This window comes from Peromyscus leucopus, chromosome 12 (genome assembly GCF_004664715.2).
Source record: "Peromyscus leucopus breed LL Stock chromosome 12, UCI_PerLeu_2.1, whole genome shotgun sequence".
NCBI lineage: Eukaryota > Metazoa > Chordata > Mammalia > Rodentia > Cricetidae > Peromyscus > Peromyscus leucopus.
The window spans coordinates 700098-709882 of NC_051073.1; the positions used below are offsets into that span (position 1 = coordinate 700098).

The window sequence follows — 9785 nt, forward strand, 5'->3', positions numbered from 1 at the left end:
CTCACACCATTTCCTCTTTCTGAAGAGTTGGGTTTCCTTTCACTCTGGAAGGCCCTGACTGCCAGGCTCAGCAGGGAACTATGTACTTTGTACTCTGCAGTACAGTAAGATCAAGTGCAGGTAGAGAGAGCTGGAGATACAGTTTCCAGCCTGGGACAGTCTTAGCCACTGTCTTGGTTACTTTTCTATTGCTGTGATAACATACCACAACCAAGGCAACTTATAAAAGAAAGTGTTTAATTTGGTTTATGGTTTCAGTCCATGGTGTCAGAGTAAAGGAACCCCCGAGAGCTCATGGCTTTATCCATAATCATGAGGCAGAGAGGGAGCTATCTAGGAAGCTGAGACTGGAGATTGCAGTGAGTTTGAATTGACTATATTATGAATTCCAGGCCAGCCTGAGCTGTATACTATGAGACCCTGTCTAAAGGAGGAGGAGGAATTGGGAGCAGGCATCTTAATTCACTCTTGCTGCGCCTACCTGGTGCCTCTTTCCAATCTCTTCTGCTTGGCAGTCAACAGGTTAAGAAGCCTTTCTGTCCAGTGCCAAGGGATGGGCAGACCGTAGGGCACGTGTGGAGGTCAGAAAAAGATTTGGGGAGATTGCTTTCTTCTTCCACCATGTGATCTCAGGGATCATACTCAGGTTGGCAGGTTTGGTAGCAAGTGCCTTTACCTGCTGAGTCATCTGAATACCCAGAATCCCTTTTGCGCACCTGAGTCCTCATGTTGGAAGGAAAACAAAAAGACACCCAGTGCTGGCTGTGTAGGACCTGAAGCGGCACCTGTCTTCAGATGCAGCATCCCAGACCTGGACAGCAGAACAGTCCACATAGGAGAAGCAGAAAGAAAGGAAAAGTAGGTTCACCACTCTGCAGAGCAAAGCAGACTGGCCAGAGTGGGCATCCCCTCTCCCAGATGTACACTTGGGGGAATGAGCACTTGCCATAGGGGTTAGGTGGTGGTCTTCTTGCTCCCAACACTGTGACACTTCAGCACAGGCTAGGACTGAGCTTTTGAAGTGGGGGCTAGGGCTACTCTGTAGTTCTTTCAGGCCAGGCATTAGCAAAACTGCTTGCAGGCTTCTGCACGATGTCAGCCAGAGTACAGGGGACTGTCAGGCCAGGCAGGTCCTTATCCTGTCAACCTAGTGCAGCCCAGTTCTTTCCCCTGTGTCCAGGGTTCCTTTTCCTTGCCACCCCAGCCCCAGCCTCCTCCCAGCACTGCTCACTCATCTGCCCCTTACTCTAGGCTGGTCACCTTCCTAAGCCCACTGCTGATCTCAGATCTGTTCCCTGCACTCCTTTTTTGAATCTGTGCCCTGCATAATGTTCTATTTCTCAGCACAAACTGAATTGAACTACTAGGAACCAAAGAAAAACCAGAGTCTGAGTCGAAATGCAAGAGGGAGGGGGGAAGGGGAAGGAAGTGGAATGAAGGGGATATGAAACAATAGCACAGCCCTGAGAGGCTGAGGTCACTGAATCCTCCCTCCTGGTTCACCACGCCTTCTCGAGCTACAAAAACATGGTGAGCCACAGACACCATGCTTGATTCTACCCGCAAGAGCGCCAGCAGGACAGGGTGCTGGCCACAGACCCTGCCCTCAGCCTCAGAGGCAGAGGTCAAGACCCTGTGACAGGGCTCTGCTCCTTAGAGGACACAAAGGGAGCCTGGTGTCTGTCCTGCCAGTTCCCAGGACAGGCAGCTCATCAAGTCCCTGGGCTCTTAGGAGAGGTGATTCCTTGAACTGGGGCAAGTTTTGGCAGAGCAGGGGTCTTCTCTGAAGACTAGGGCAAGGTGCAGCTGGACCTGACCGACTCTCCACGGAGGCCAGCGCCTGTCACCTTCACCAGCCCTGCAGGAGCAGTGTGCTCAGCCCTCAGGACCTGCTGTCATGAGGGAGGGTGGCAAGGTTCCTCGGATGGTTTTCCTCTGGCCCTCCCTGCATGAAATTCTCTGTATAGCAAAGGAACTTCAGCCCCTTCCTTTCCTTACACAATAGCGGTTTGGTTCCATCCAGGCAGGCCGTGGGAACCCTGGACTGCAGCTGGGGCAGGGTCTGATACCCACAGACACTCTTTCATCACAGCAGACTTTGGGGGCTGGTTGTCAGGGATGGAGCTGACCTGAGGCAGTGGAGGTGGGGAACCAGTGACTCCTAGGTGGTGCCAGTGTGCACACCCATAAGAGTCCCATAGAAGGCCACCATGTCTGCTCATCTTCAGCCAGGACAAGTTAGAGGCTCATAGCACAGGGAGAGCTGCAGGGAACAAACCAATGGAAAGAGGGAGGTGATGGGGTCTGAGGGTGGGGTAAGGACCAGAGGGGGCCTGCTGCCACTGACACAGCATATGGGAATCCTGGTGCAGCTGGAGTGGCCCAGTGAAAAGGGAAGACTAGGTTATGTTCAGCTGAGAGGAGGTCAGGCTGTTGGAGCAGAAAGTGCAACACAGAGCTGGGCTGGTCCTGAGGCAGCCATCTGCAATTTCCATACCTTAGGACCCAGCCAAGGACCCCTAAGGGTGAATTTTGTTTCTGAGCTCAGTTTGGGGTGGGGGGAGGCCATCTCACTAAGTTTCCGGTTTTTTTTCCCCACTGGGAAGGGGAGGAGCCAGCACTGTTGAAAGAGGTCGGAGCCTGGCAGCTGTACACTCTGTCGCTGAGCAGTGAGTCAGAGCGGCGAGTACAGCACAGGATTCTGTGCAGGGCTAGGGGATGACTCCCCCAGCTCTTTGTAGACCCTGGTGAGTGCTGCAGGGCATTTCTTGGTGCTATTACAATAATGGGGCAGTGACAGTTTTTATGTCTGGTGTGACGGTAGTCGGGGCTGCAAGCTCAGACAATCTCGCTGCTTCAATTCTCCCTGGGAAGGGGAGGAGCCAGCACTGTTGAAAGACGCTGAAGCCCAGAAAGCCAAGCACCCCATCGCTAAGCAGGAGACTGGTGAGCGGAACTAGGAGTGGGGATACCACCTAGCTCAGGGCTGGGGATGCCTCTGGGTTCTTTGTAGATCCGGAAGAGCACTGTAGATCATTACTCGGTGCTATTAAAATAGGAGCATCAGTGACAGCACAGGCAGGGCTCCTGGGCTAGACACCGTGGGTCCCACCCAGCTGCTGACTTCAGGGGACAGTCTGAAACAGACCCATAAATCCCAATCTCTGCTAGATGGTGGCAGCAGGAGAGAGTGGGGCCCGGGAATCTCCAGGGTCTGGGGCTAAGGCCTAGATAAGAGGTTTCAGATCCCCTGCTGCATGGGCCAGAACCCCATGGGAAAGCAGATGGAGGTCTCTTGTTAAGGGTGGGAGGAAGCCACATGATTCCGGGGCAGGTATTGAAATACAGACAGAAGACTCCTTTGGGGACCCTGTTGGAAGGGCTGACAGAGGATCTGTGTAGAGAAGTACATACCCAGGGTCTTCCCAGTCCCCAGACTGGAGATGTCCTGGGTGGTCTGAAGCCCTACCTCTGCTCAGAGTGCAGGGTGTCCCACAGACCTTCCATTTCAAAGACTCCATTGCAGAGGAACATGGAGGGCAGGGACCTGGGAGAAGAAAGGGCTCGAGTCTCTCTGTGGACATTTGAACAACCAGACAGGCCTGGGAAGACTCCCATTCTTATTATCTTAGAGTTTTCCTAGACAGGCAGAATAGCGAGTGGTTAGGGGTTCTAACAGTGAAAGGGGCTAAATCCTATTCCCATGCTGCTTCTCTTTCCAACTGGGCTGAGGATGCTTTCCCAACAGGACAGAAACCCAGAGGAGCCCTGCCATTGGATCTTTGTCCATAATAAATGGTATATGGCACATGAAGGCCATTGGCAAATACCCACTGCCTACTATAGAGTGGAAGTGTAGCCAACCACCCCAAGGACAGATACAAATGGGTACAGGTATGCCTGGATAGGAATGCTTAGAGAACAGCAAACCTGGTTACTTGTGTATGTCTGACCATGACCTTTAAATAGGCAGGAACCTGCATGAAATGTGGTGGGGCTGCCCTGAGGGTCTCTGTGCAATGGGCTCTGCAGTAGAGAAGAGTTAAGAGAAGGTGTGGAGGTGCAGATGCCCTGTGCATCCACCACAAATGGGGTGGTGCTGGAGCTGGGGGTTTCCTCCCTTTGACTGGAACAAGATCTAGATGAGCAGATGTCTTCCTCTTGGATTGAAAGTATAACTAGATACACTTGTGGTTTGCAGACACAACCCAGGGGTTACATACTAGAGAAAGAAAAAGAGGAAATATTTCTCCAAATCCTGTTGTAGAGTGGTCATGTGGAATCCTTTGTCATGGGACACAAGCCCTGGGGACCAGTGATTGCACCTGATTGTGCAGTAAGACTAACTGAGACAACCATGGAAGAAATTGAGGGTGAAGGGGTCTTCATTCTAGAGTCTGAGATCTTCTGGAAATCTGAGGTCTTTCCAAAGGCAGGGGAGGTAAGAGTTGTGTCTGGACAAAATTCTTTGATTGACAGACTCCATGAGTACCTTTAGAATCACTCCTCTTTTGTGATTCCCCCTCTCCAGAAGAGGAAATGATGAGGTGCTGCTGGAAGCACAGGCCACTGGGGTGGACAGAGAAGGAAAGGCAGTTCTACATATTGGTGTCTCTTTTGTGTTTCTTAGTCAAGGGCCCAGCCAGTGGCAATGCTTTGAGACTATTCTGAATCAAACCCTTTACTTCCACCACAAATCCACCTGGAAAAATATGAGGATGAGTTCTTCATGGAAAGTCAATAAGAAAGAGCTGACTTCTGCATCCAGTCACCTGAACCCACCTGAACATCCTGATGCTTCTAAGGACAGCCAGGCAATGGTGAGCTGCTACCAAAAGCCATTCTCCATAGGACACGAGCTGTGTCCACCTGAGAACAGGGTGGATCTGCAGTTAGGAGTGGGTGTGGGGTGCTAGAAAGGAGTGAAGGCTGCTGCTTCTCTGATAAAGTGGCTTTCTTCTCTTTTGGGGGCAAGATGGAGATCTTGGTCAGCTGCTTACATTGCTTGGGCCAAGCTGAGAACAATGGCCTATCTATCTCCTTCACTGAATATTGTTAGTTACAATCTTGGTTTGGGAAAACAGGGGGTTATTGGGGACTGGCAGAGCCCTGAGTCCTGAATGTGATATATTGTTCCTTCTCTATATGGTTCAGTCTGCAGCTATAGCCCTGTGAGGTCTTATTGTGACATTACCTCCCTGGAGAAGCCATGTGGTATATTTTCATTATTGTTAAGTTTTGAGAATTCTTTATATATTCAGGTACACATCTTTGCTCAGATACATGCTTTATAAATATTTATTCCTTGACTATGGCTTGTATTTGCATTTTTTCAACCAGATGTTTAGTATTTTAAGTATAATATAGTGAAGTGATCCGACACAGCTTGGCAAAAGTCCTTGCTTCCCCTGCAATGCCTTTGCACCTTGTCTATACCAGTCCCATGTGGTGACTTTCAGGGTGGTGTACTCTGCTCTACTAATTCCTGTTCTGTCATGTAAAGAACACCATGCCCTGTTGCTGCTGTTTTTTCAACATCTTGGGACCAGGGGCTGCCACCCTCACTCTTTGTGGTCCTTTCAGAGCAATTGCCTGTTGGAGCAATATTTAAGCCATTTATATTTAATGTGGTGTTATTGGTTGAGAACACAGTGCTGTCTGCTTTCTGTGTTAAGTCTTTGTTTTCCCCTTCCCTAATATTCTTCACCTTTTTTGATTAAACACTATTTTGTGAATGCAGTCCATACTCTCTGTTGACTGTTCTTTTGGTGTTTTTAATGTCCTTTTAAAAATTTGATAGGCATATAGATAGCACCTCTGGGTGACACAATACCACTTAATGTGTAGGAGGTATAATTAATAGGAATATGATTCCATGTGCCATTGTCACCCTCTATCCTATCTGTCATGGCCTTTATTTTCTATTAACCAGAAACCCCACAATGCATTGCTGTTGTTTGTGCTCAGGCATAATTTAAGGATGGTCAGTTCATAAGAAACAATTGCAGTCAGCACTTGTGGCCTCTGATCCACTGTATGGATTCAAGATTCTTTGCATATAGAATGCTTTTCACAGTTCCTGCAGTGCTGGTGTGCTGGGGATGAGTTTGTATTTTGCTATCTGAAAAACCTGTGTGTATTTAGTAATCATATGTATGATTTCATGAAAGCAACTCAGGAGAGAAATTAAGAGTGGGCAGGCAATAGGTTGCTTTGCTTGAATCCCCAACTGGCCATTACATGCCTCCTGAGTGGACCCCTGCATCCCTGATGTCTCTCTTCTCCACTTCCATTTGGACATGAGCCACATTCCAGCTGTCTTTGGTCCTAAACTACACCCATGCTGCTGTAATCTTTCAATATGTCCCTGAACTGTCAACTAGGTACTTGTGATCTGACTTTCTTAGACTTTGGTGTCCTTTGATATGGTGAATTGGCTTACTCATACCCAGAGGGTTATGCTCATAGTATCCCTGCATTCCAGGAAAGGAAACTGAGTTCCAGAGAAGTGCTTGCCTTGTAGAACCACCATTTACTGCATTTCTAGGACACCATCCTGTCTAAGTACGGGGGAAAGTTGGGCAGACTGTAGGGCTGGGAGAAAATCCTCTCAGGTGGAGACTGACTCCTCTCAAGCAAGTAATTCAGAGCTCTGCCAGGGACTTTGTACAACCCTGCTCCTTGGGGCTGTAAAGTCGGAGACTCGATGAAGACAATTGAGTGATTCTGTCAGCAGAGATCTGCCATTTGGAAATGGAGTTGGGCTATCTGTGGACCATCTTCTGGCTCATTTTACCCCTTTCTATTGAAGGTCCATCTATCTGATGATCAGGGAAGCTGGTAGGGCAGAGTCCCAGCAACCTGATACCTAGCCAGGTCATGATCTGTCTGTATACTAAAGGGGCTGAGACCAGGCCAGTTCTGTGCACCTGTTAGGGTCCCTTCCCTTGGAAACCTGGGTCCCTCTGGCACTCACAGCTCTTTCTTTCCACTTCCAAACCCTCCTCCTAGGAGTGCAGAAGAAGCATCGGGAGATAGGTCTCTCTGATCATCCAGTACTTTCTTCTGCCAACATTTGGGGAAGACATGGAGAAAGCCATGCTTCAGCCCTTACAGGACAAGACTAACTGTAGCCAGCTCCTGGCTGAGCGGAGTGACATTACAGAGAAGAGGAAATTCCTGAAGAGGCGGCTTTCAAGGCTGGACCAAGCTCGGCACAAGCTTGCCATATTCTCCTATTAATCAGGCTTCCCAGCCTGCCCTGAATGTTAGTGGCATGGTGTGGACCAAGGGTTGCTTTGAGGGAGAAATATCTCAGTGCACATTCCATTAGTCTCACCCCTTTACTGTTGTATAGTCTGAACTTTTTACTTGTTACCATTTGGAATTAGCAAATTAAACAACAACAGCAACAACAACAATAACAACACAAAACCCCTTTGGTTTTCCATTTCAATCAAATGAAAGCAGCTTCATGGGGTCAAGACAATAGATCTAGTAATGAGACAAACTTTAAAATGTGTCTGTGTCTGTCTGTGTGTGTCTGTGTTGTGTAGGTTGAAGAACAACTTTGGGTGTCAGTCCTTAGGTAACTTCTACTTTTTTAGTAGAATCTCTCCCTGGCCTGGAACTTCTCCACATAGCCCTCTTAGATCTATTCCCCAGAAGATCTCTTGTCTCTGCATCCCATCTCACTGTGACTGAGATAGCAGATGTATATCACTGTGCCTGGTTTTGAATGTGGGTTCTGGGTATTTGAAATCAGGTCCTCATGCCTGTAACACTGATCCATCTGTCTAGTCCAACAAAATGACATTTTAAAAAAGTTATGGATTATACTACCAAAAGTGAGAACTTAAGAGACTTTGATGCATCCTTCTATGCCTCAATTTTCTTTTCAGCATGACAGTCAAGCACAAATGCACATAGAGAGTTTAAAGATAAAACTTGATCTGGAGACCTATAACAGCTTGTGCAAGACCTTTAAGCAGCAGAGTGGAAGAACAGGCATTTGATAAAGCTACCTGAGAAAGCTACCTAAATTTACAACTAAGGTCTGTCCACAAAGCTTTTCAACAGCACCACCTAGTAACAGACATGTGAAACCACACTTGCAAAATGGGATTCACTAGGGAGTGTGGCTTCCAAAACCAAACCAAAAGGAAAGTGTCTCTCTGGTGAATAGAAAACAGCATCCTGGGTGTTTCCAGACTCACTGCTACCTCTCTTCCTAATGAAGGTTTTGATTGTATTTTGAGACACGGTCTCACAATGTAGTCCAGTTGGTCTTGACTGACAATCCTCCTGTCACAGCCACTGCACCCTTGGTGAGGACAGAAGTATACCACCGTACTAGTTCAAATGGTGTTTGAATGCTCTGAAAAAATTTTCATTTCCTCCTCCTGTGGATACTGTTAATAAGAGTGTACAGTCATGGGAGAGCCTATACTGTGTGGTGACATTTTATTTGTGCTTTAATAAAGTTTGCCTGGAGATCAGTGGAAATAGCAAGCCATTTAAAGTAAACAAGAAGTCAGGCAGCACATGTCCTTAACCCCTTAGCAGGCAGGTCTCTGTGTGTTCTAGGCCATACTAGGGGACAGAGTCAAGCGTGGTGACACACACCTGTAATCCCAGTACCAACCATAGAGACCTGAAGGTCTGTACAGACACACAGTGGCAAGGAAGTGAGGTAGCTGGGCTAAGATAGCCAATGAGAGGGCAGAACAGTAAGGTAATAAAGGTGTGGGTAGACAGGAAGTAATGTGCATTTGAAGCTGCAGAGTTGGTGGGGTAAGGTTGCCTGGTGGCTTTCCCTATTTCCCCGATCTAAGGCTTTCACCCCTATATTTGGCTCCATGTTTTTTATTTAATAAGACCATTTAGAAATTCGTCTACAATACTGTGTGCCTCTCATGTCATATTTAGGGTATGGGTGTGTGTGCAAAGGGGCAGCTATGCTCGCCTGTCTCCGTGTGGCCAGGGCTCAACTTTGGGCATCTTTCTCTACTGTTCCCCACCTTACTCTTTGAGACAGTTCCTTACCAAACTTGAAGTTTGCTCTTCCAGTTAAACAGGCTGGCCAGCAAGCCCAGGGAATGCTCTTGTCTCTGTCCCCACCATCCCCCAGGCCTGGGATTAGAGATGTTTGTATTTTCACACCTGGCTTTTTACATGGGTGGTAGAGATTCAAACTCAGTCCGCATGTTTTCATAGCAGGTACTTCCCCCACTAAGCCATCTCCCTAGCCCCTGAAGAGCCTATTTTAAAAAACAATCACAGTTCTCAGATGCTGTTGTTTGGCTTAATGACTATTTCAGCTGCTTCCTAGAGGGGCCTTCTCTAGAGGCTGGACCACTAAGCCACATTCTTACTGCACAGATGGTAATGCACCAGGACAGGGTTCAGGACTCAGGAGTGCTTCAGAAGTGATCAAGGTGAGTAAGAATGGGGGGGCACACCAGGAGAAATGCTGTGGCTGTGCATCCTTGAGCAGTGCCTTGTGGCTGGCTTTCAGGTTCTACAGGGCCATCCTCTCCTTCTATTCTGGCATGTTCTACCTTTCAATCATTGGACCTGGGCCTTCCCTCCATTCACTTTATCTTTGGTATTTTCCAGAAACCCACATGGAAGGGAGTAGAAATAATGGCTGTGACCTGCATGGATTCTAGAGCTGAGATCCAAGAGGCAGGACACGAGGTTAAAGAGACAGTCCTGAACCCAAGTAGGAAGTGTTATTTATTCAGACTGAGCCAGACATATCACTCCTTTTCAGTGGTATACAT

At 48.0% G+C, this 9785-nt stretch overlaps 1 long non-coding RNA gene across 2 annotated transcripts; it reads left to right on the plus strand.

The window, feature by feature from the left end:
- Window positions 1–2619: 2619 nt before the first annotated feature.
- LOC119088768 lies at window positions 2620–8526 on the plus strand. 2 transcript variants are annotated; one of them, XR_005092483.1, is made up of 3 exons: window positions 2620–2946; window positions 4631–4820; window positions 7012–8526. It is a non-coding gene; the product is annotated as an uncharacterized LOC119088768 (long non-coding RNA). The 2 variants fall into 2 exon arrangements; XR_005092484.1 differs by having other exon boundaries at window positions 2620–2747.
- The last annotated feature ends 1259 nt before the right edge of the window (window positions 8527–9785 follow it).